General features: G+C 46.3%; 1 protein-coding gene across 1 annotated transcript in view; it reads right to left on the reverse strand.

Annotated features, from left to right (window-relative positions):
* FRYL (FRY like transcription coactivator) overlaps positions 1 to 25,014 on the reverse strand; it is a 236,645-nt gene that overhangs the window by 181,497 nt on the left and 30,134 nt on the right. Inside the window, exon 2 of the mRNA XM_084759709.1 lies at positions 16,707 to 16,880. The gene's annotated coding sequence lies outside the window, so the exon portion shown is untranslated. The remainder of the gene's footprint in view (positions 1 to 16,706; positions 16,881 to 25,014) is intronic.

Consider the following 25,014-nt stretch of genomic DNA (forward strand, 5'->3'; position numbering starts at 1 on the left):
AGGGGAGGGGAGCACACCAGAATATACTATGAAATATCCCCTAATCTGTTAATAGAAAGCACCTGCCTTGGAGTCAGGTGACAACGGTGGGGACTAAGTGGCCTTTCTAAGGACAAAGGAACCTACACCGGGGGCTTGGCAGGCAAAGGGGTAGGAGGACAGGAACGCCTCTCAAGCTCTTCGCCACAATTTTTTTATTATATCAAAAATTTATTCACAGTGTGTTTTTTTTTCTTTTTTCCTTTTTTTCCAGAGCTGAGGACCAAACCCAGGGCCTTACAAGCGCTCTACCACTGAGCTAAACCCCCAACCCCCAGTATGTTTTTTTTTTTAACAACCTAGTATCCACCAGTATGCTTTCTTTAACAACTTAGTATCCACCTGTGGACGAGGAGGTATGTGGAGCGCCCTGCAGCGCGCTGCCTCTGAATGATTTCAGGGCTCCGCTAAAATCATTTCCTCCCATTCACTGAGCCAAGGGCAGGGTAAAGTGGGTGGATTCACATTCAGGAGCTGGAGTCTAGACACAGCCCTGAGAGAATGCCCTCCAAGGTGTCTTCCTGCTGTAAATCCCCGTGGCTCTGAGAAGGGGCTGGGGCTCCCCTGCAGGGTGCTCTCACCAGTTTGCCTCCCCCAGACACCAGCCAAGTGGCTTCCCTATAAATAGTAAAGCATGGAAGAGGCACGTGTTGACTTCAACTGGCAATATGCAAACTCCGCCTGTCACAGTATCATCTGAAGACTCACAAACAAGCTCCAAGTTGTTTAAAAACTATATGTGCACTGTATGTGCGTGTTCAGATACACCAGCATGGATGTGATGCACAGTTTAAAAAAAAACCCACAAAAAATGTGTTCATAAAAGAAACAGAAACAGTTCACTTAACACTATTCTAGAGTTCACTCAAATTACTAGCTTTCAGTTTTGATGACACTATTTTTTCTTGTTTATTTAATGAAATTCAATGTTCATGATTTTTTAAAAAATAAGCAAAAACATAGGCCCAAATCAAAAGGAAAACAATAGTTTCATAGTCCAGTCGTGACCTACGGACATCAGGCCCCAGTCAAGGCCCTCTACTTTTTGTGTTAAAGATAATAGCTGTTCAAATAAAAACAAACAAAAGTTCTCAATGGCATCAGAGTTGTTCTGGAAACATATACATTAACTTTCAACATTTCCTCATGGTCTAATTTACGCGGGGACAGAATATACTTAAGGGTTTTGATTTTGATCCACAATCGCGTGTTTGATAAGAACAATAAGGTGATTCCTTACTGTTTTATGGCACTATAAAAATATGAACATAACATTTTCATCGTCTCCTGAAAATGACAACACAAATTTATCTTTCCATCTTCTTGATACTTTAAATTAAATTACTTGGAAATGTCTAGAATGAAGATGCTTCTGCAACTTCCAAGCAGTGTTTTGTTTTTTGTTTTTTTTGTTTTTTTCTCTGTGTAGCCTTGGCTGTCATGGACTCACTTTGTAGACCAGGCTGGCCTCGAACTCACAGCGATCTGCCTGCCTCTGTCTCCCGAGTGCTGGGATTAAAGGCGTGCGCCACCACGCCCGGCTCACCAAACAGTGTTTTTATATGGGACAATTTAAAAGCCTGCTCCAGCTCAGTCACCCTTTCTACACGTGAACTGCTACTAACATGAGGCACGCTTTTAAAAGCCGGAGCCGAGCGACCGTGGTGGATCTCTGTGAGTTCGAGGCCAGCCTGGTCTACAAAGCAAGTCCAGGACAGCCACCCTGTCTCAAAAAACAAAAAACAACAACAAAAAGCCTCACAGAGAAGCCCTTAAAGAAACAGAGACTTGATGGGTGCACACCTTTCACGCCTGCAAGAGACGTAGATCTCTGTGAGTCTGAGGCCAGCCTGATCTACATAGTTCCAGGACAGCCTGGGCTACATACAGGGAAAGAGGGAGAGAGGGAGGGAAAGTGGGGAAGAAGGAAGGAGGGAGGGAGAAAGAGAGACTGTCTCAAAAAATAAAGAAAAAAGAGAAAGAAAGAAATAGAAACTTTGCACTGGCAAAAGAAGAAAAAGGAAAAGAGAAATAAGAACAACAGGATGGTCTGCGGATGGCGTCAGCGGGTGCAGGTATCAGGATTGTTTAAGGATAAAGGTATCTTTGGGGCCGGGAATACAGCTCAGCTGGCAGAGTGCTTGCCAGCGTGCACAAAGTCCCTGGCTTGACTTCATCTCCAGGACCAAATAAACTGAGCGTGTTGGTACCCACGTATAACCTGGCATTTGAGAGGCAGAGACAGGAAGAGGCTCAGGAAACTAAGGCCATCTGTGGTCACATCGAGGTCAACCAGGATGCATGAGAGCCTGTCAGCCAGGCTGCTTGAGAACTCTGCCCCTCCCCCTCTTCTGAAGGGCATCTCTGAAGTGGCTGCTGCTATGGCCGGGGCACTCCCACCAGGCAGAAGCAGTGTGACTCACACTCACTAACCACCAAACAGAGCTCCTAGAATCTACAGTAAATGGCAGTTAGCCACGCAAACCATCTTTAAAGGGTCTATAGGCAAAACAGAGGACAGACTCGCATATGTTTCAGGTGCTTTAGCAGAAGTTATGAATCCATCAGAGACACAATCACGTCCAACAGAGACAGGCTTCAGTGTGAGTGGAGGAGGGGACAGCCTTCCTCACACGAAAACTAACTGGGAAGGCAACTTGTAACTCCCAATGCTGCTGGCTTCTATGTGGAGAGCTGGGGGGACATTAATTCTTTAATCCCGGGAAGAGTTCGCATATGCATACAATGTATTTTGATCATAGCCAACTCCCAACCCTCCGCCCTGGCTCCCCCCAGATTCCTCTCCCACTCCAAGAGGCTGGTTCTTTAAAAAGCCTTTCAAGTTACACACTCAGGCTCAATAAACAGGACCGCCTGCCTCACTGTAAGCCGTCCCGGCACAACTCCCAGTGTGCCTGGCCCCGGAGCCAGATGCGATCATGTACCCAAAGTTGCATAACAGCTCTTGGCTCTGCCCTCTGAGGCAGCTATCGGCTACAGGCTCCTTCCCACATGAATGAAAGAAGGCATTGTGCTGCCTACTGATTGATGGTCCCTCCCTAGGAATTTGTAAAAGATAATAAATAATTTATTCACATCAGCATTCTCTGTACAGAAAATAATGCTCTTCAAAATTAGTAACAAAACTTTCCAAGATGGTTTGGTCACTTCAGATGACCATACAGAACCAGTGCGCCACAAAATGTAACCCTCCCCTCAGGGAACCCAACAACCAGTAACCGGGAGAGCCCCCATCCCGGAGCCAGCAACCCCCCCCCCCCCCCCCCGCCGCCGGCGCCACCCACAAGCAGGCTCCACTCTTCAGGGTGGTTAACTTTAAGAAAAGTACAAATATAGGAGAGGAGAATTCAGAGCTGCTCCGCTGCACCCTAAGAAATGACACCGTAGAAACTGAAACTAAATTAAGAGCCTAGCGCTAACAACAAAGCCAACACCCATCACTGGCAACCCTCTAGGTGGGACTAGCTACGGTTGGTGCTCCACACTCCACACTCGTGCCTTCATTTTAATCCGCCTAACCACAATTTGAGTGCATGTTCAACTTTACAGACAGGGGAACTGAGAACCTGGTGAGGGAGCCCTGTAATACCGAGCTCCCTGGCTCTCTTAAGGAAACAAGCTGCCCTACGGAGGAGTTACGTCAGATACTGTGATCCCAACTCATTCTTATGTGAGCTGTACTGCAGAACTCTCAAAGTAGCATAATAAAACATAACTAACACATAATTCCTACTAAATGTTCCGTGAATGAATCAAGTCACTGTATCAAACATAAAGAAACCATACTATGAACAACAAATCAGAGATTATTTTATATTTCATAGACTAAATCCAATCCCTTTTGTTGAGGTCTAATTATTCAAGCCTGCTGAACGACTTCAGGAAGGGAAGTGGCATCCTCATTTTGGCCTTGACTTTTAAAACTCATCCCCAGCCTGAAGCACAGAGCCCCTGAATAAGGATGCTGAGAGCTGAGACCCCGTAGCTGCCCACATGACAGCTGTGCCCGTCTAGGAGGGGGGGGCCTGACAAGCATGTGAAGAAGGACCAGCTCTCACCCCACACTTTACAGGAACATCTCTCCATTCAATCATCATTTCCCCCTTTGTATCCATCCATGGGCACCCCTCGGCTTCGCTCCTGCTCTGTTTTGAGAGAATATTTAGTCCTTGGCCCAGTGTCATAAAATCCAGTCATCCGAATAAACTCCTTGAGTGCAGTGTCTGGGCCATCTTCTCCATCTGGCTTAGGTTACTAACACACCCCGAAATCACATTAAGGGAAAATTAATCATTAACTGGAAGATGTGCTAGAGTAATGCAAGCTAGGAACTAGGCACCAGGAACAGAAGACGGTGTGGAAACAGCCTGCCTCCCTGTCCATCAAGCCACGCCCCACACAGAGGACATGCACACACGGTATAGGATGGGGTCTGTACAGAGGCGTGCCCAAGTATGTGTGCCTCACCCAGTTCTCAGACCATCATTCTTAACCTATTTGGGGGAGAACATCCCCAAATGGTGCCAATGTGGCTGTTGGAAAAGCAAAAGAGAAAAGCTATCTGTTGTTCAGCATCCGGTGGGTGGCCCGGGTTCCACAAGTGGCTGGCTGGTCCAGGCGCTGCTTGCTTCCCAATGAGAATGGATGGACCTTGAGGTCAAGGGTCCCGTTTCTCCATCAAGGGCTGCTTAGCGCGCTCAGGGTAAGGCCCATACGCTGGGCCAGGCTGGGGTGTGGGAAGAGTTTTCCACCGAGTGCTAGTTAGCTCTTTTTTTTTTTTTTTAAAGTTAGCTCTTTTAGAAGGAGATTGCTGCTATCAGGTGGCAGTGAAAACCTGGGGTTCCACAAGCCCGGGATGCTACCAAAATGTTACAGTTGTGCTAAATAGGGCTGGGTGCCCAAAACTGGCCGGAAGGCAGGTGGGTGAGATGCAGGGCCGGTGGGTGCTTCACTGGTGGTCAGCACCCAGCTTGCCTTGATGGAGCAGGCTTCAGCAGCTGCCAAAGCAGCTCTGACAGTCAAGCCCCAAACGTCCAGGGGAGAGTCTTCCCCAGAATAAATGGAGTCTCAGACGGTCATGGTGGAGGAACCGTGCAAGCATGGAAGCAAGTCAACCTTTATTTTCCTGAATCAGGGATGCATAAACGGTGGGCAGTAGGGAGGGGTTTGAGGGTGAATGTGTCTGATTCGCTGGGGCTGGGGTGCTAAGGATACTTGATTTACAGGCAGTGGTACAGCAACTCATTTATACGCAGGAGCATGGGTCCTATCACAAGAAGGAGAACACAGTACTTAATTTTCCCATGGATGGGGGAAGAACTTCCAGGTACTGTTAAAGGTCATTTGCTGAAGGCTAGGACCTCCTTAGCATAAGAAGGGATATTTCCAGGAACCCCCAGGTGCTTGCTGAACAGGTTCTATCAGGAAAGGGCTGGGCCTAGAATATTCCCTGCTGGCCATGTGATGTTCCTTAGAATTTCTAGGGTCCGTAGAGGGGACCCCGGTGAGAAGGTGAGTGTTGTTGCTTTCTACCAAGCTCAGAGGCCATCTGAAAGTGGCAGACTTTGACCTCTCCAGCAGCGCCTCACAGCTATCTTTTAATACGCCATGCTCCTCAAGTCACACTGTGACTATACTTAAAACTAACTCTCGTGTGGATCTAAAAACGGGGGGCGGGGGGGGAAGGGGGGGAGACTAGGAGAGGGCCACGTGAGGCCCTGAGTCATGTCTCCCACCTTAGCACGCTTCTTCAGCATGGCTGCCAGTTACATAAGCCCTGCCTGGCATGTAACCTCTATGGCAATATTGCCTTTTAAAGCCATTCATAAATTCATCAAACCAGGAGCTACACAAAACTTGTTGGCTTTATAAACTCTCCATTTTACAAATAAAATTCTCTTTGATTACTTTAAACTAAAAAATATCATTATCAGTACATGGTAATTTGTTTCTCACCTATGAACACCTGTTTTAAAATTATTTTTGAAAACTCATAAAATCCTATTCTCAGAAGCTAAGTCTCAAAATCCTAATTTCATCTTTAGCAAGTTCACCTAAAACTTCCATTATGATACTTGACCTTAATGTAAACAAGGCATTATTGTTGTTAACATTGTTGGAACATTTTGAGAAAAATATAGTATGTCTTTAGGTAAATTGCTTTTTAAATGGGTTTAAAAGGTTTATGCTCTCCTACATTTCAGATCCCAAAAATAAGTCCCATCTGGTAAAGAACCAATTTTTTTTACTACCACACAACCCTTTCATTACATCCAGAAATACTAAAAGACAAGAAGCAGTTTTTTAGCTCAATAGGTGGGCCAAGGAAACAAAAAGATTACTATCTGAAGAGCAAACATCATCCCTCAACAAAATACACTATGATTTCAGAGAAATGGCCTCCTCTGACAAGCTGTGCATAAGCAGTAGTTACAGAATAGAATATTGAGACGCAACTCAAGCAAAGCAGCAACCTCATTTAAAAGAAGAAGGGGGAGGGGAAATGAGACAAGGAGAGAAATAAGATGTGAATAAGGAGAAACGGAGGAATTTTTCCTTGCCTGCATGTGCACCTCCAGGCCAGAAGAGGGCGCCATATCACATCATAGATGGTTGTGAGCCACCGTGTGGTTGCTGGGAATTGAACTCAGGACCTCTGGGAAGCGCAGTCAGTGCTCTTAACCACTGAGCCATCTCTCCAGCCCCTGGAGGTTTTTTATTTTTTCAAACGAAAAATAAAGTCATTTTGCAAGCTATCATTAATGAGCAATGATACCATCTTGTCACAAAAGAAACCTGTTGACTGGCTCTGACGTACAGACAAAATCCCATGTGAGCACTGAGTAAACTAACCTTGTCAATATGTAAATCTGGAAAACAGCCGGGAGGGACGATCCCTCCACGTGATTATCTGGGGACGCGGTGCGGGGAGGGTGGCCCACGGGTACAGTTAAATACACTCCATATTTAAAACTTTATTGGCCATTCTTTGCCACCACGAACACTGAATACTTGGTGCTCTGACCCTCAAATTACTCCAAGTCCCCAGAACGCTGAGACTGCCACAAATGAGGGCCGCGGGTCAATCATTATTTAATGTGTGCTGACGTGGAAAGATGGCTTCAAGAGGCGACTAAGGCTTGTCTAGAATAAGGTCACTTCCTGAAGGTTCTCGTCAAGGTGCCTGAGACCTGCCTCCCGCGATTCACCCTCCTCGTCTCGCACAACTCGACAAAATCCTTTGCAGTCCTATCCATTCTGAAATGAAAAATGCACAGCTCTTCTCACTCCAAATAAACCCATGAATGTTTCTAACACAAGATGACCGCGGTGAATCTTAGCGTCGTGTTAGCAACAAAGGAGAAGACCATATGTAGGTCAAAAATAAATCAGTCTGCCTCACAGGATCTTAAGAGGCTTAGAGGAACGGTTAGGATTGGGCCTCTACGAAACAGGGAAAACGGCTGGACAGTCTAGTCTGCACCTGCAGACATGTCAAGACGGCAAATTAAGCTGAGGAGTGACATGACCGGCGCTCGGCTGTCCCCAAGAAGGGAGCATCAGGAACCTAAAGACACGGTATCTCAGTTCCACGCAAGACATGATGCCACAGAAGGAGCTAATGCTGAGGCAGATAGTATTTCATGGAGAGAACAGGTTTTGTTGTTATGTTTTTGCTTTGTTCTTAGAGTAGGATCTTGTGTAGGGCGCCCTGGCCTTGAACTTGTGATTCTCCCGTGTCTGCTGTCCAAGTGCTAGGATTAATTACCGAGGTGCCCTGCTACCCCCTGCCAATGTGCTGACGGGGATCAAAGCCAGGACAAGCCAGGCTAGCACTCTACCAATGAGCTACAGCCCCAGCCATTAAGCAATCTGTCACTTCTAAGTTATCTTTTGAAGCCGTTTTAGGATGGTGAAGGACTAAAACTGGGTGGGACTTTTCTTTCTTTTTAATCTGACTAGTCTAGAGGGAGACATAAAGATACAAGGAATGTGTTTGGTGCTGAGGCAGATCGAAGAGAATTTCACAACCCAACAAGCAGGCACCATCACTCCACAAATGCTACAACAGTCAATGTACAGCTGCTGGCCTGTGTCTCCACTGACATCCCCCCCACCCCCATGTGGCTGCAGGGATCTTGTGACTTTTCTCCTGTGTATTTTATTTTGACCCATTTTTTAAAAGACAATGCATGAATGTGCGAAGTAATCTTAATAGTCAGCTTGATGGGATCCAGAATCCGATGGCAGGTGGGCAGGCCTGGGGGAATCATCTTTATAAGGGTTCTTAAAGAAGGAAGACTCGCCCTTGTGGGTGGCACCATGCCCTAGGCTAGGACTCTAGACCCTGTGAAAAAAAAAATTAAATTAAATTAAATAAATAAATAGAAAGTGAGCCAAGCACAGGTCTCAGGCACGATGCGAGCAGCTGCTTTAGGCGTCTGCTGCCTCAGTTTCCCCACTATGACGGACTATTCATTCAACTGTAACCAACATAAACGCTTCCTCTTTAAGTCGCTTGTCAAAGGTATGCTTCCCAGGCATCATACGGTCATCTTGGCTACTTTTCACCTCTGTGCTGTGACAAACTATGGGATATAGGTAAGGTCTACCGTCCACTCTCACAGGAACCTGACAGCGTGGCTTCCTCACATTTCCACAGCTCAGGAAAAGGGAGGGAGAGGGGGCCTGCTTGTGCGCAGTTCGCTTTACTCAGTCTGTGCCTTCTGCACATGAGAGGGTGGCCCGGGTAGGTCTCGTCCCCTTCACTAATCCTCTCTGGAAACATGCTCAGTCACTCAGAGTTGTGTGCCATCCTTGCCCAGACAAGCTGATAATGAAGGCGAACTGTGCATCACAGGGCCCCGGCGGGTAGCCCAGGCTGACCTCACACTGCACTCTCCCTGCCCCAGCCTTGGGCCTCCGTTTCCTGGGGTAGGGAGGTGGGGAAGAAGGTTTTTTTTTTTTTTAAGGCAAAGCATGAGATAACTCCTTCAAGGTAGCCAGGGGTTGAACATCTGCTAAAGGAATCACTTCTGACTCAGCATCCTTCCCTACCGTTTCCTGTGTCTGCAAACTGCCACCTGGACTTTTTTCATCAGGTTGAGCCTCAGCATCCCTCAAATCTCTGCTTAAATGTCAGTTCATCAGACTGCAACCCATAGCACTGCCCCGCCCTGCGCACCCCCGCCCAATCAAATAAGGTCCCAACCCTGAACTCTCTCTTGACACAGCAACCACATGTTTAGAGCTATGTTTAAAGATATTCTCCACAGATGAGTGGAGAGTGAACTCTGGTGCCCCATATTTGACCACGCCCCCTTGATGGGGAGGCCTGGTGGCACTCAGGGGAAGGATAGCAGGCTGTCAACAAGAGACTTTATACCCTATGATCATATACAGGGGGAGGAGGTCCCCCTCAGTCATAGTCATAGGGGAGGGGAATAGGGTGAAAGTGGGAGAGAGGGAGGAATGGGAGGATACAAGGGATGGGATAACAATTAAGATGTAATATGAATGAATTAATACATAATTTAAAAAGTGAAAAAAAAAAAAGACTGGGAAGAAAGGAAAAAAAAAAGATGTACTGCCTCCGGCGGTCACCACTGCCTGAGGGCTGGGATTACAACTTGCTACCTGCTGCCAAGCCACAGGACGTCAACCCTGGCAGGTGTTCCACCAATACTCACTGCATTCATTTTAAATAAAGCCACAAAGGGCTTTTGATTTCTCGGCTAGGAAGACAGCCACACCATTAACTGATAAGGGGATGCTGGAATATTGGTTCTGTGGATAAGTCAAAGTCTGCCGCACGGAATAGTTAAAGAAACGGCTGGGAGTCTGGCCTATTGAAGGGAAACTATCAAACATCGAATGATCAGAAAAGTAAGTGTACAACCAACGAGGAACAGACAAGAAAAAAATAATAAACGAAGCTGGGAGGAAGCAGATTAGAGGATATCGCTGCTGTCGGGAAGGAAACAAAGGGTTGGAATTCCTAATAATAAAGGAGCTCATAAAACAAAAGAAGAAAAGAAAATATTACCAGAAAACCAAAGAAAGGAGGGCTAAGGGAACGGACAGTTATGAGGCAGAAATACAAATCCATCTTTACCATATTAAAAGCAAAACAAACAAACAAAAAAAAATCTCATTCAAAATTAACTTAGCAAACCCCCCAAAGGCTTGAAGACATATTCTGTGACATAGCTGGGTCCACACATGCAGGCCCCCACTGCACTCATGAGAGCAGTAATTTAACTCTCAGGACAGTATCAGGGCTATATCGAATAAGACAGCAAATTCACTTCACCTCAGACCTTGCAAACCCACTTCCAAGCACCTGCCTAAAGTTGGAAACATTTTGGGTATATTCACTGCAGTATACTTTATGTTAGTAAAAAAAAAACAGTAACTACCCAAATTCTGGTACATTCAATGGCTGCAGAAAAGATAAATGAAAATTGGTAAGGAATGATCTTCAGACTATATCACAGGGAGAAAGCAAGGTATATAATAAACTACCATTTATATTAAAATCTGAGATTAGAGCCGGGGGTGGGGGTGGGGGGGGTGGGGGGGGCAGGGGGGGCAGGGGTGGATCAGAGGCAGGCAGATCTCTGTGAGTTGGAGGCCAGCCTGGTCTACAAAGCAAGTTCAGGACAGCCAAGGCTACACAGAGAAACCCTGTCTCAAAAAAAAATCAAAGGGGGGTGGGAGGATAAGAACATAGCCTATTTATATTTGTGTGTGTGTGTGTGTGTGTGTGTGTGTGTGTGTGTGTGTGTGTGTCAAAGTGTGTGTCTGCACATGTGTCCGTGAGAGGCCAGAAGTGGGTCTTGGATACCCTGGAGCTGGAGTTACAGGTTGTGGGCCAACTGCCACAGGTGGGGGCAGCTGAACTGCAGTCTCCTGAAAGAGCAGTAGGTACGCTTAAGTGCTCAGCCATCTCTCCAGCCCCACCTGCTTCTACTTAAACAAATCAACTGAAATTTTCAAATGGCTTCTTACAAGAGGAAAAAAAAAAAAAAGGAAGTAACTCCTTTCACTATACCTTGTTTTGTGGCTTTGGACCCATGAAACTATTACAGATGACTGTAAAATAACATTATGTCATACATTATTATGTTTCAAAATAAAATAAGTATAACCAGTTGTTGGCTAAACTACACAAAGAATGATTATTATGGTATGTCTGAGAGTCGTGCCAATGGCCCCCACCTCTTAGTATTCACACCCTTACACAACCCCCCTTCCTCAGTATGGCGTGAGTTTGGAGGCTTTACTGTGAAAACGGAATGCGGAAGAATGCCACTGTTCCCAGAAAGCTTCGCTCGCAACAGCAACAACAAAAAAGGCAACAACTCATTCTCTGCAGCGGGTTTTGTCTTAGCGTGGTATCTGAGCACAATGCATCCATTCAGCCTTTAAAAGCAAGTTCTGATGCATGCCACAACATGACTGACTTTGATAACACGCGGCAGGAAATAGCCACTGGAGGAGAAACCCTGATATCAGTCCACTTACGACGCACTCAGACTGTCACTGTGGAATGGGGGGGGGGGGGGTTGCTACGGGCGAGTGGAGAGTGAGGGGACAGTGAGTCTATCCTATCAGTCAGCTCAAGGGTGGCCCATGAAAAGGTTCTGCAGATGGGAGGTGGCAGTGACTGAGCCGGGAGATCAAGAAAGCATGTGCTTTCTGCCGCTGCGGTGGGCACTTACATGCAGTCAAGGCGGGAAACCGCTGTGCTGTGTGCGAGCGGAAGTGTGCGTGCCTGGCACGAGAGGCCCTACTTTTAATCCCTGGCATTGAAGAAAAAGAGAAAGAAATAAAACTCTGACCAAGAGCCAGAAAGGATTTGAATCCTGCTGAAAGTCACAAGAGTGAGGTGGAAATCTCTGTGCCCCACCCCCCCCACCCGCAAGCTGAAACGATGGTGGCCCCAGGAAATATCACCAGGCCAGTTTATGAGAGCCCTCCAGCTAGAAGCACTCAGTTAAGCTACACCCTCCAAAGAAGCCAACTGACACCACTGTCCGGGAATGGTGTCCACTGTGGGAAGCTGGGCTGCTTGGGGTCAGTCAGTCACAGAGCCGTAATAACCGATGCGCTTGCTACTTTTGATAAGCATTCTTAGGGCTGTGTGCCCTGCGTCCAAAAGCAATTCCACTCCAGAGTACATGTGAGAGAAAATAAATAAAGAGCATAATGTCTACCAAAGGCATGCAAAGGAATTCGGGGGAAACGTGATTCCATCAGCTGGAGAGTGGATAAACAAATAATGGCATTTCACACAAAGAAATAGCGTACATGGATGAAAGAACTGTCGTTTCACACAACGGGGTGGGGGTGGGGGATCCCACAAACAGTTCAACACAATGGGGGATTTCGCAGACACTGGCATTGTTTGTTAGTTTCAGTAGGGTTTTATTTGTCTGGTTGGCTGACTGGTTTGGGGTGTTTACTATGTAGCCTGGCTATCCAGGAACTCACTACAGATCAACCTGGCTCCAACTCACAAAGATCCCACTGCCTCAGCTTCCTAAATCGGGACTAACGGTGTGCATCGCCACACCCAGCTGGCTTGCGTTGTTGAGATGGGGTCTTGCTACACAGGCCTGAATGGCCTCAAACCCACAGTAATCCTCCTGCCTCGGTTTCCCAAATACAATGATAATGAGTCACCATGTCCAGCCACAGGTACACAGACACATTATGTACACAGATACATGGGGGGAGGAGGAGGAGGAGGAGGAGGAGGAGGAGGAGGAGGAGGAGGAGGAGGAGGAGGAGGAGAAAAGCCAGACAGAGTCTCTACTATTGCTGAGACTGTTGAACATAGATAATTGTTTAACGTTCTGGTCATATTATTCCTGGCGCCATTAAGAACCAGGTCTGTAGCCGGGCACAGTGGCGCACGCCTGTAATTCCCAGCATTCGGGGAGGCAGAGGCAGGCGGGTCTGTGTAAGCTCGAGGCCAGCCTGTTCCGAGTCCTGGACAGCCAAAGCTGCACAGAGAAAGCTTGTCCAAAAAAAAAAAAAAAAGCAATATTTGCAGCTGAAATAAATTAGTATATAATGAAAATAAATAAACAGATTAGGATGCTGAAGTTAAATGGGAAGTTACCAGTTTATGAGACCCTCTAGAGCCTGCATTGTATTCTTAGCACTCCACTGTACAAAAACAGAATTAGGAACCCTTGGGGAGACCGCTGACACCAGGAATGGTAAGGAAATGTCACCCCAGGTAGCAAAGAAGCTACTGAAGAAACTATCCCTACTGGGTGTCAAACACATGCTCCATCTAATACACTTAAATACCACTGTTTTGCAACCAAAAACAAGGGGTGAAAACCAATTTTGTAAATAAAGTTTTATTAGAACACAGCTGTGGCCATTCATTTACATTGACTAATTGCCCTTTACCTATGCAGCTGTCTAAGCCACAAGCAAAGGAAAGGTGAAGGCCTTCAAATACAAACTAACCTTATAGGGAAAAAAAGAAAAAAAAAAAAAACTTCTGCCGGGCGTGGTGGCACACACCTTTCATCCCAGCACTCAGGAGGCAGAGGCAGGTGGATCGCTGTGAGTTCGAGGCCAGCCTGGTCTACAAAGCGAGTCCAGGACAGCCAAGACTACACAGAGAGACCCTGTCTCGAAAAACCAAAAAGAAAAAAGAACCTTCCAACACTGGATCTGATTGCCACTGGTGCCTCTTGCCTTGGGAGGAAGAAGGTGATGCTTGCTGACCCTTGCTGACACAGACCTGACAAAAGTAACCAAGCCTTAACATGATCAAGTGTCAAGAGCCAAGCTCTGTATCAGGTTATCCGGAGACACAAAGGACAGGTGAAACTATCACATCTGCTCACAGAGCTGTCGCCAGGAACCTCCACAGCTGAAGAGGAGGCAGCCAAGTTGCTTACCATTTTTCAGAATCAAAAAGGGGAGGGAGGCAGGGCACATGGGGAAAAGCCTTATGAGAAGAAGCAAGTGCTCTATCTGCATAGACAGCTGCAGGCCAGAAGAGAGCATCAGATCACATTATAGATGCTTGTGAGCCACCATGTGGATGCTGGGAACTGAACTCAGGGCCTCTGGAAGAGCAGGCAGTGCTCTTAACATCTGAGCCATCTCTCCAGGCCCCAAAATCAGCTATTTTTAAAACAATCCCAGAGAACTCTGACCCCATCAGACACTGTAACTTGAGGATCACAATTTTATATATTGAAAAGCAGAGACTTAGGGTTCATACGGAAATGCAAATGCCCAGGTTTTGCTTTAAAATAATAGAGGCAGGAGAGGAAAGTTGTTGAAGAGAAACAGTTTGTCCAGGACCCGATAATTACCTGCCCTGGATGAGGAACACAAGGGTACCATCTATCAGTCTGCTTTGGAGTATTGTTTAACTTTTCACTAGTGGAGATTTCAAAACAGTATAAGACAAAGAAGAAAAAGAAGAAGAAGAAGAAGAAGAAGAAGAAGAAGAAGAAGAAGAAGAAGAAGAAGAAGAAGAAGAAGAAGAAGAGGAGGAGAAAGAGGAAAAAAACCCAATTCATCAGATTAAAAAAAATAATAACTCCAGAACTAAAATGAAGACCTTATTTCGGTACCACAGGAAACAGTCCCAAGTCCCACGTAACAACGAGGTAGAAGACAGAAGTGGGGGGACTGAAGAAGGCACAGAACTTGGGGCTCAACCCTAGAGTACTCAGTCAATGGGTTCACTGCTTTCAACCTTTCCCAGCCTTCAGAAGATCAACGTATTTTTTAATAAAAGTTCTAGGGCTGGAACCACTGAGCTAAGATATACCGATCCTGAAAAACAACTGAGTGAAAATGACGGATACCGGGTGGGCCAAGGAAATATAAGAACCACTAATGCAGCAGAGAACAGTAGAGAAGGGGAAAGAAGGACTCTCTGGGCCAAATAAGAGAGAGTCCGGGAGGCCGACGGAAAAGAAGATTAAGGATGCAGGATGGAAAAGAGGTGCAATGTGGTGGTCTGAAGGACAGTGGCCCCCACAGGCCCACAGGGAGTGGCACTATTAGGGGCTGTGGCCTTGTTGGAGGGAGTGTGTCACTAGGGGGCTGGCTCTGAAGTCTCACATGCTCCAGCCAGTCCCAGTGTGGCCTTCTCTTCCTGCTGCGCGCCTACCACGACACAGCACTCTCGGCTCCTGCTGCAGCACCACAGCTGCCTGTACCACGCCATGCTTCCTGCCATGGTGATAAGGGACTAACCTCTGAACTGTAAGCCAAACCCAATTAAATGTGTGCCTTTGTGAGAGTTGCTGTGGTCATGGTGTCCCTTCCCAGCTGTAGAAACACTGACTAAGACAAGCAGGTTATCACATTCCTGTCCCATAACTTAACTAACAATAGATCAAAATGTCTCACCAGATGGGAGAGGGAAGGAAGCATATCTTCAACTTAAAGTAAAAAAAAAAAAATCAAAATTATTTCATGCTGTTCAATGAAGTAACAAGGTATTATATAAAATCATCTACGTAGTTGATGGTTAAGAACCAGCGTTGAACCGGAAGGACTCGCTTCTCCACTCTACAGCGGAGATGCCATTTAATGCCAGGCTGGTACTCTCTTTATTATGCTGAAAGTCACTATGCAGCTTCATTCATAAACGGTAAGCATTTGGTAAACATGTATTAACTGCAAGGGGCCTATTTCAAACCGGTTCTTTTTTTTTTTTTTTTTTAAGGTCTCCCACTTCAGCAATGTGCTCCTCCTCTGTCCATTCTGCCCAAAGCTATCTTCTGACTTTTACTCTGGACTGTGACACTGGTGACAGCTAGTCTCCCCTGGGAAATTAACAAAGTATTTTTAAGGTGAAGATCGGGCAGGGGTGCTGTTGGGGGTGGGGGGTGGGGGTGTGGAGGGAGGGTGTTGGTGGGAGAGTCGGCTGACTTGGATAGCAACCGAGGGGCAAGGCCTGCCCGGAATGTGAGCGGCGATGTCCGGTAAATTGGAGACGCCAGCGGAACGACAGCAGAAAGAAAGAGGAAGTGGCCGTTACAGGCTCACGTTTTTCTGGCTTCCCAGCCACTTCCCTTTGCCGTGCCCTTCTACCATAGGCTTACACTTCCAGGCCTTGGAGCCATCTGACCACAGACTGATGCCCCTGAAACCGTGAGCCCAAAGAACTCTTTCCTCTTTTTAAGTTGGCTTGCTCAAGTGTTTTGTCACAGCAATGAAAAGCGACCGGTGCAACCACTCTTATGTGTATAATTTGCTAATACTGGGTGTCACATCACAGCAGTAAGGCAGTACAGAAAGGCTGTGTTAAAGCTTTCCAAAACCTGTGCTACTGCCACTTCTAGATGTAGTTCAGGAGAAATTATCAAAAATAACTGTGACTTATATATAAGAAGAGAGGGCCTAGGAAAAGCAGTCCATAGAACAATTCCCAAAGAGGCGGCCACCAAGCCTGACAGCCAGCCTGGGGTTCCATGCCTAGGAGCCACACGATGGAAGGACAGAATCCACTCCCACATCCTCCTCAAGTTTGCACATGCCCCCCTACACACACACACACACACACACACACACACACACACACACACACACACGCACAGAAAACAAGTAAAATTCAGCTCTATTTTTTTTTTTAAAGTACACATCCTTACCACTTAGAAATTGATGTTGAGGCACTGAGTTTGTAGAAAAGACACCAAACTTGGAAAGGATCCATCTAGACGTTGCTTCCGCCTGGAGCTTGAGCTTTACAGGCACTGACGGGGGCACGCCGGGGAAGAGCAGCAGTGGTGCTCCATGCGTGAAGTAGTGCAGAGTGTCAAGGCCTGGAAGACAAAAGCGTGGAGTTGGTTATCCCTAAGGCCCAGGTCCAAAAGTTCATAGCACTTTAATGGCTGCCACCCTAATACACACTAATATAATTCTTATCACAATGGACAGTTGGTCAAGACCTTGCTTGTAAAATAAATAAATAAATAAATAAAACAGGCCTCGGAGCTGGGGATGTTGCTCAGTGGTAGAGCACTGGCCCAGCAGGCATCCTCAAAGGTTTGACCTCCAACAGCATAAAAAGTAAAAATGAAAAAGCATCTCAAAGCTGGGTGTGCTGGCCCCACACCTTTAGTGCCAGCTCTCAGGAGGCAGAGGCAGGCAGCTCACCGTGACTTCCAGGCCAGTCTAGTCCCCCATAGCCAGTTCCAGGACAACCAGGCCTACACAGTAAGAGCTTGTCTCAAAAACAAAAAAGCAAAAAAAGCATTCTAACCATGTGGAGATATGAGACAATGAGAATTAACCTTCGGGGGCTCTAACTTGAATGTTTCTTTTCCACTGCCATTATCTTTCTCAAATATGTTACAATCTTAAAGGAAATGCCAGTCATAGTTATTTGTTTCTTGAGGAAGCAGAGTCACAAATAGTGTTTCTTTGGCTTAAGGACACAGCATCTGAGGACTCAAGCAATGACCCTGGGGCTACTTTTCTTCCTACACAGGGCCCCTTAAGGCACAGGTGTTCTGCAATGTCGGGAGGAGGTGTCAGTGTGCTCCCAGTGAGGTCTGCAATTAGCCAGTGACCTCGGAAATACCATCCTACACATGAAACCGCACGTGCGGAGTGACAGCTGGCCAGCAAGCCTAGTGTGGGGTCATTTGTAAAAGTAAAAGAGAAAACAGCCCAAAGGGACGGGGTATAAGAATAAAAACACAACTTGCCTGTGCATTCCACACAGCTGTGAAATGCAGATGCACTGTGGACAGCCACGAGAAGACCACCTGGCTGCCTTAAATAAGCAAACAAGCAAGCTGCAGAAGACTCTGTCATATTCTGTGTTTAAGGAAACAGCACGTTAGGCTGGGCTCGGTGGCCCATGCCTGTAATTCTAACACATCGGGGGTGAAGCAGGAGGATCAGGAGTCCTTTACAACGTGTTAGACCCCAGCTTAGGCTCCAGGAGACCCTGTCTCAAAAAAATGGGGTTGGTGGTGTCAAAAAGCACTTCAAGTTACATGAGAAGTGGGTTAAATGATCACGATGGAGGGCGGTGAGGACGTCGGGATAGGAGCGCTAAGAGTTCTCTGTTATCAAAACAAGTTCCCAAAATAAGCTGATTCTTCCGGTTTCATAGAGTCATGTACCCCAGGTTCACTTTTCTGAAAAACCAACGGCCACTTCCCCCTCATCCCTGGGTTTGGGGGGAGATGGGGGGGAACCCCTTGCTGTTGGTAGTAAACCAACACACCCCGAGCACCGCCTGGATGCCAGCACTCATGCATCAGTGAGTGAAACTGCAAACTCTATGCTGGGCACCCCGAAACCTCACTGCTGTGGATCTCCTCAATGCCAGGGAAGGTCAAGGACGGCACCAAGGCATGCTGCTGAGACCGACAACCAACATGTCAGCATGTGACAAGGGCGAGAATTCAAAAGGCATGCAGAATTCTACACGCAAATGTTGTTTATGTTATTTCCCTCAAAGGAGGGCAAGAAATGTAAACATCTGAAGTAGAGAAAAAGAAATGAATTATGGCTTCCTTGGAAGATACACCATACATTACACTTTACCTAGAGCTTGTAGCTGAACATGGTGGATTCACCACAAATTCTTTTGGGGGGTTATTTTTATTACTTCTTTGAAAAATGTGTACAGTGTGTTTTGCTTCATATTCGCCTCCCTCCCAACTATTCCCAGATTCACCCACACTTCCCCCGTCTACCCAACTTTGTGTCCTTTTTTGCTTCTTAAACTCATCAAGACCAATTTGTGCTGCTCAAATAGTCTCTGATGGGCGGCCTTCCGCTGGAGTGTGGTCAGCTTACCAGGGCTTCCCTCTGTCTTGGCCGGCATCTAACAGCTGCCAACAGCTCTGTGGCTAAAGGCTGAATGGCAGGTCTGGCGTGGGCCTGCACAGATCATGAATATACTATCAGGACTGTCGCACGTGCAGCTGCCCTGCTGTGTCCTGAGGACATTGTTTCCTTGTGCTCATCCCTGCCTTGCGCTCTTACACTCTCTACTCTTCTTTGACGACGATCCCTGAGCTGTGGGAGGCGGGATTCTGAACATATGCTCCCTTTAAGGCTGAGCATTCTGCAGTCTAGCATTTTCAGAGCCTTAGCAAATTGTGGGTCTGTGCTCATCACCATCTATGCAAATAGAAACTTCTCTGTCCGTTTCTACTCTGTCCCCTGAACCATTCTGTTCTGGTATAAAATTTCAAACCGAACAAAACTCAAAGACTTAAAAAAAAATAAAGGAGAATGAAAGAGGTATTCTTTAGTAGGGTAAATTTAAAATAGTTTCAAAAATAATGTGCAAAAATGTTACTAAGCAAAAAAAAAATCGGTTTACTCATTAATATACACAGTGCTAGTATGCAGCAGGCATTCAATGTATGTGGGGTTGCTACCAGTAGCAAGGAAAGGGTTCTTCTGTGGGGCAATGCCAGATACACAGTGCCAAACTACATTTAAAATATGGAGGAAAAAATAGCTTTATTTCTAGACAGTGGTTTTAAATAAGCGATGTTTCTCTTCTACTTTTCTCCAAACATTTGTTATTGTGATGATCAGATTAAACCACTTTTAAAAGTAAAATCTCAGGAGGGCGGTGAATGTGCGTGCCCCACCCCCAAGTCACATTCTGACACACTAACCCCAGGAGAGGAGGCGGGGACTCTCAGGGGAAGAAGTCAGGCCATGCGGGTACACTCCCTCCAATGGAAATGCACAGGAGAGCTTGCTTCCTCTATCTACCAAAGCAGGAAGTGGGCTCGCACAGACACCAGAACTGCCTTGGCTCTGGACCTTTCCACCTCCTGTGAGAAAGTTACTTGACTCCCCAGTCTATGGTTTTCCATCGCCATATCCCAACCTGACTAACTCAGACGGTGCTAAGCAACAAGAACGTGGCTGAAACTCTCACACACTGCTGGTGGGAACAAAAACTCAAAGAGCAATTCCAGAAGACTCTATGTGTTCCTCAAAGGGTAAGCACCACCCAGGATTTTCACTCTTGGGTATACAAACACAAAATGGAAATATACACCCCCACAAACATCCATAAGTACATGTTCATCGTACCATTTTAAACACTAGCCAAACCCATGTCACCTACCAATGAAGGAATAGGGCAAAGTGTGGTACGTGTGCCTGCTGGAATATCACACTACCAGAAAAAGAAACCATGATTGATATGCATTGCTAAGTGAAGAAACCTGATGTCCAGTACAGACAAATCTACACACAGAGAAAGTAGAGGAGCAGACGCCTAGAAACAGGAAAAAAAAAGTGGAATGATGAAAACATAACAATCAACCGTGGAGATTGGTGTTCAAGCCTGCAAATGCACAGCAGCCACGTTCTATGCGCTAAATTGGTAATTCATAGTGGTGTGGGGACTATATCTCAATAAAACTGCTTCTTTCTAATAAGAAAAAAAAATACTCATACTCTAGTTTTTTTAAATCAATAACTCAACATCTGCCACATCATTCATTACCTTGCACCTTTGTAGAATGGCAAGGCTTTGGGTCTAAGTATAACACCAGCCTCCCATCAACGCTACAAACATAGGGAAGCCATGGATTCTGGATTTCAGCTTCCATAACGGCTGCTGGAGTCAGTGGATCCAATCATTTTTCTCCTAACAGAGCTACATGCCAGCCAGAAATAAAATGTGTTCTATAATCTTCTAAGGTCAGTTGCATTTATTATAGTTATGTAATTTATCAAGAAAGAGTGTGAAAAGAAAATGCCTTGTCTCTAAAAATGAACTTCTATGACCTGAGGGAAATCAGTCTAAAAAAACATTGTAGATAAAATGCCTTGACTTTATTTCAAAAGACTGGTAAATATAAAACATTTATATATTTAATCATAGGATGTTTAATGTACTTTGCACCTTATTTTAAACTCGCGCGCGCGTGTGTGTGTGTGTGTGTGTGTGTGTGTGTGTATTCACACACGTGTCTGTGCATGTGTATGTGTGTTTACATGTGCTTTCACACATATGCAAGTAGAGGCCTGAGGTTGCTTGGTGACTCCCTTGGTCTCTCTGCAGTTTATTTACTGACACGAGGTCTCTCTGAATCAAGAACTCAGCAGCTACCTACACCAGCTAACCCGCTTTCCCTGGGAGTTCCTATCCTTCCCTCCCAAGTTCAGGGATTACAGGGACCCCATACACCTGCCCTGCTTTGAATGAGTGCTGAGACCAAACTGTGGCCTCATGTTTGCTTGACAAGCACTTTATTCTCAGAGCCATCGCCTCAGCACCTTAAATGAGCTTTCTATTAAATTAATCAACTGCTGGCACATCACACAAGAAATACCGCATAAGAAAGCCCCTGGAGGGCCGGGCGTGGTGGCACACGCCTTCAATCCCAGTACAAAGACAAGCTGATCACTGTGAGTTCGAGGCCAGCCTGGTCTATGAAGTAAGTCCAGGGCTACACAGAGCCTATCTTAAAAACACACGCGCACGCGCGCACACACACACACACACACACACCAAAGGACTAGTACATAATAATATTGCTATAAAGGGTGCTTGACCCTGCTGAGTACCCTCTGGAGACACTTGGCTGGTCAAGTCTCTACACCAACTGCATCCCCACCATCGCAGTTGCCCAATGCCGACTCTGCAGGCTCAACTCAGAGCACTCCAGTGCCCCCTCACCAGGCACTTCAACTCCCAGACATTTCACACATTGACCTCTAACCCTCCTTTCACAACACTGACCTGCACTTCACCATTATGTGACCATTATGTCAAAGAGGAAAAGAAGCAACAGAAAATCTTTCTCACTCATTTACACCCACAGACCCCTATCTCCTTCCCAGGACCACACATCTCCAACTCCCCTTTTTAAAAAAATATTCTTTTTTAAAAATATATTTTATTAATTTATTCATATTACATCTCAATTGTTATCCCATCCCTTGTATCCTCCCATTCCTCCCTCACTCCCATTTTCCCCTTACTTCCCTCCCCTATGACTGTGACTAAGGGGGACCTCCTCCTCCTGTATATGCTCATAGGGTATCAAGTCTCTTCTTGGTAGCTTGCTATCCTTCCTCTGAGTGCCACCAGGCCTCCCCATCCAGGGGACGTGGTCAAATATGGGGCACCAGAGTTCGTGTGAAAGTCAAACGCCATTCCCCATTCAACTGTGGATAAAAATATTCTTAACACTTATTATTGTTGGGTTTTGTTGTTGTTTGTTGTTGTTCAGGAAGATGCTCTCTCCCTCTACCATATTGGTCCCAACACAATAACCTAGTCAGCCATCTCAGCAACCTGCGTCTCTCGTCACTCAACTTAACTCTTCTCATGAGCTGTGACTCCCAAGCCCTGCAGGACTAAAATAGAAAATGCTCTTCCACTTGACCACAACAGAAGGCTATTGTGGGAAGCCTACTGGGTCTCTGCCCGCTCTTCTTTAGGGACTGTACTGTTTCTCAGGCATTCTTCCCAAGGCACAGTTCCGCCTTCGGTGCCTACCACACAGCTGGGGAGCTCACTGCCCTGGGAGCCAAGACTGTAATGAAAGAGGCAAAACCACCAACCTACCTCCCTGGTGTCCTCTGGACTCTGCTCCACACAGAAGCACCCCACACAGTCCTACACCCACATCTGCCGGCCTCTTTTGGCTATCCAGAACATCCTGCCTTTGTGTCTATGAACCGAAACACTTCTAAAAAAATGTTTTTAAAGTAGAAAGCCACTTAGTCACTCAAAAGCCTCAGGCTTCTCAACAGCAAAATGAGAACAGTGCTTTCAAGGGCTATTTCATAAAGATTTTCATAAAGATTTTCAAGGGCTATCAACATTGTTTAGTGTGGACTTACAACAACAGCTGGCAGGTGTCACTCAGCGGCTCTGTGCTGTTGTCCCATGAACACAATGAGAACCCGAGAAATATTCTCTCAGTCAACAGAACAATAGAAAATGCCTTCCCAGCCACGCTGCACTCTTTGCTCTCCAAAGAACAGGCTGTGGTTTCACACCGCTGAGAAGGAAAGAGAATTTCCGACGGTGCTTTCATTTTATGGGACTCTCACAGGCACGCAATGTCAGAACGGAGACCGTTATTTGATGGTCAGTTACCTGACTCAATAATACATATGGAAAAAGGAGGGTGGGGCAAAATGGAGTCATTTCACTATACATAAATATATATATATATGCAATATATTTGTGTGTATGTATGTGTGTGCATATATATTTTAACTGTGTGATGGATATTTAACATGTCCTTTACCACCATGTCTATTTTTCAGTGTACACAGGGTACTTACACTGTTGTCTGGCCACCACCATCCATCTATCTCCAGAACCCTCTTAATCTTGCAAATATCTCAGTACCCATGGCATAGTGAAGCCACATCACCCTGCCCTGGCCTCTTATAGCCACCTACCCACAATGACGTGATGGCCTGGGGTACCTCATACAACTGGAATCATGCCTTCTTGCCCTCTGGGGGCCTGGCTTATTTCACCAAGCACAACATCTTCAAGGTTTATACGTGTTCTTTTGTTCTCAATGAGATTATCAAAATCACTCAAGGACGGGCCTTAAGTACCCTGTAACTGACGTATGTTACTGGCATGGCCCTACACGTTTGGATGACTCAGACAAAGGGGGCGGAGCACACATCCCTCACTTGACCATGGGCATCGCACCCGGTACTCCGTGAGGTTCATTTCTCACACCTCTTAATCAAGGCCACACGACTCTAAGGAGGTAGTTACTGTGGCTCCCTATCAACAGATGAGAAAAGGGGGCTCTGAAGAACTCTCAGTGTGAACTGGACCGCTAGCTCACACCCTATTTCCACTTTGTTTTCATCCTAGAACTTTTATCACTAGCCGACACAAGTTTACCCATTCAGTCCCTTAACTGTCTGTATCGAGAGCCACTGTTACTTTAACCCGCCCTGCGTGGACAGGATGGAGACTGGAAGGGAGAGGAAAGGTGAGAGGAAAGGTGAGCATCACAAGGGGAATGTCACGTGTGCCAGACACACCTAGGAGCTCTCGGAATACTCACATCACTACACCACCCAGAGGGCCACGGCTGTGCAACAGAACCGTACCTATGGGCTGCACAGCTTACAACCCAAACATCGCCAGCCCTTCTGAAACATTTGCCCGTGAGTGATTTTCTCAGATGCTCAGAAGGCAGAAGGCATTGTTACATTTAGAGCTTGCTCCCAGATACAGAACCAGAGACTGTAAAACACAGAGACAGGATAAAAACCTAATTCAGAAATCCAGGACTTCAGAAAGACAGCCACTAACCTATTGCATCTTTGGTGTCTATAAACTTTTAGGTTTTTGTTGTTGTTGTTGTTTCGTTTTTCGAGACAGGGTTTCTCTGTGTAGCCTTGGCTGTCCTGGACTCACTTTGTAATCCAGGCTGGCCTCGAACTCACAGGGATCCACCTACCTCTGCCTCCCAAGTGCTGGGATTAAAGGCATATGCCACCATGCCTGGCTCAACTTTTGTTCTTAAACTACCTGAAGACTCCCTTTTTAACTAAGGGTGAAGGAGAAGACTGCATACATCTCTACACATTTCTAATAACCCTATGGGTTGCCTCCGAATGGTTCTCACAAGCTCAAGTTTCGGGCTCTTGTTCTCAGACAGGCGGTGTTATTTTGGGAGGTTTTGTAGGGTCATTGGGAGATGGGGCCTAATTAGAAATAAGCCACTAAATGTGGGCCTCAAGAGGTCATAATCTAGCCCCTGACCGCTGTCAAGCTCTCTGATTTCTGGTCCCCTGGGATCTGATCAGCCCCTGCCACGGACTCCAGCACCATCAACTGAGCCGTTCCTCCCTGCCTTCCGCACAGAGATGGACTGCAATCCTCTGAAACTGTGAGCCAAAACCACATGTTTCTGCCACACAGTGTGGTCACAGCAACGGGAAAGGAGCAGGTGTAAATAACAGCTA

Source organism: Acomys minous (genome assembly GCF_964271855.1).
Source record: "Acomys minous genome assembly, chromosome: 15".
NCBI lineage: Eukaryota > Metazoa > Chordata > Mammalia > Rodentia > Muridae > Acomys > Acomys minous.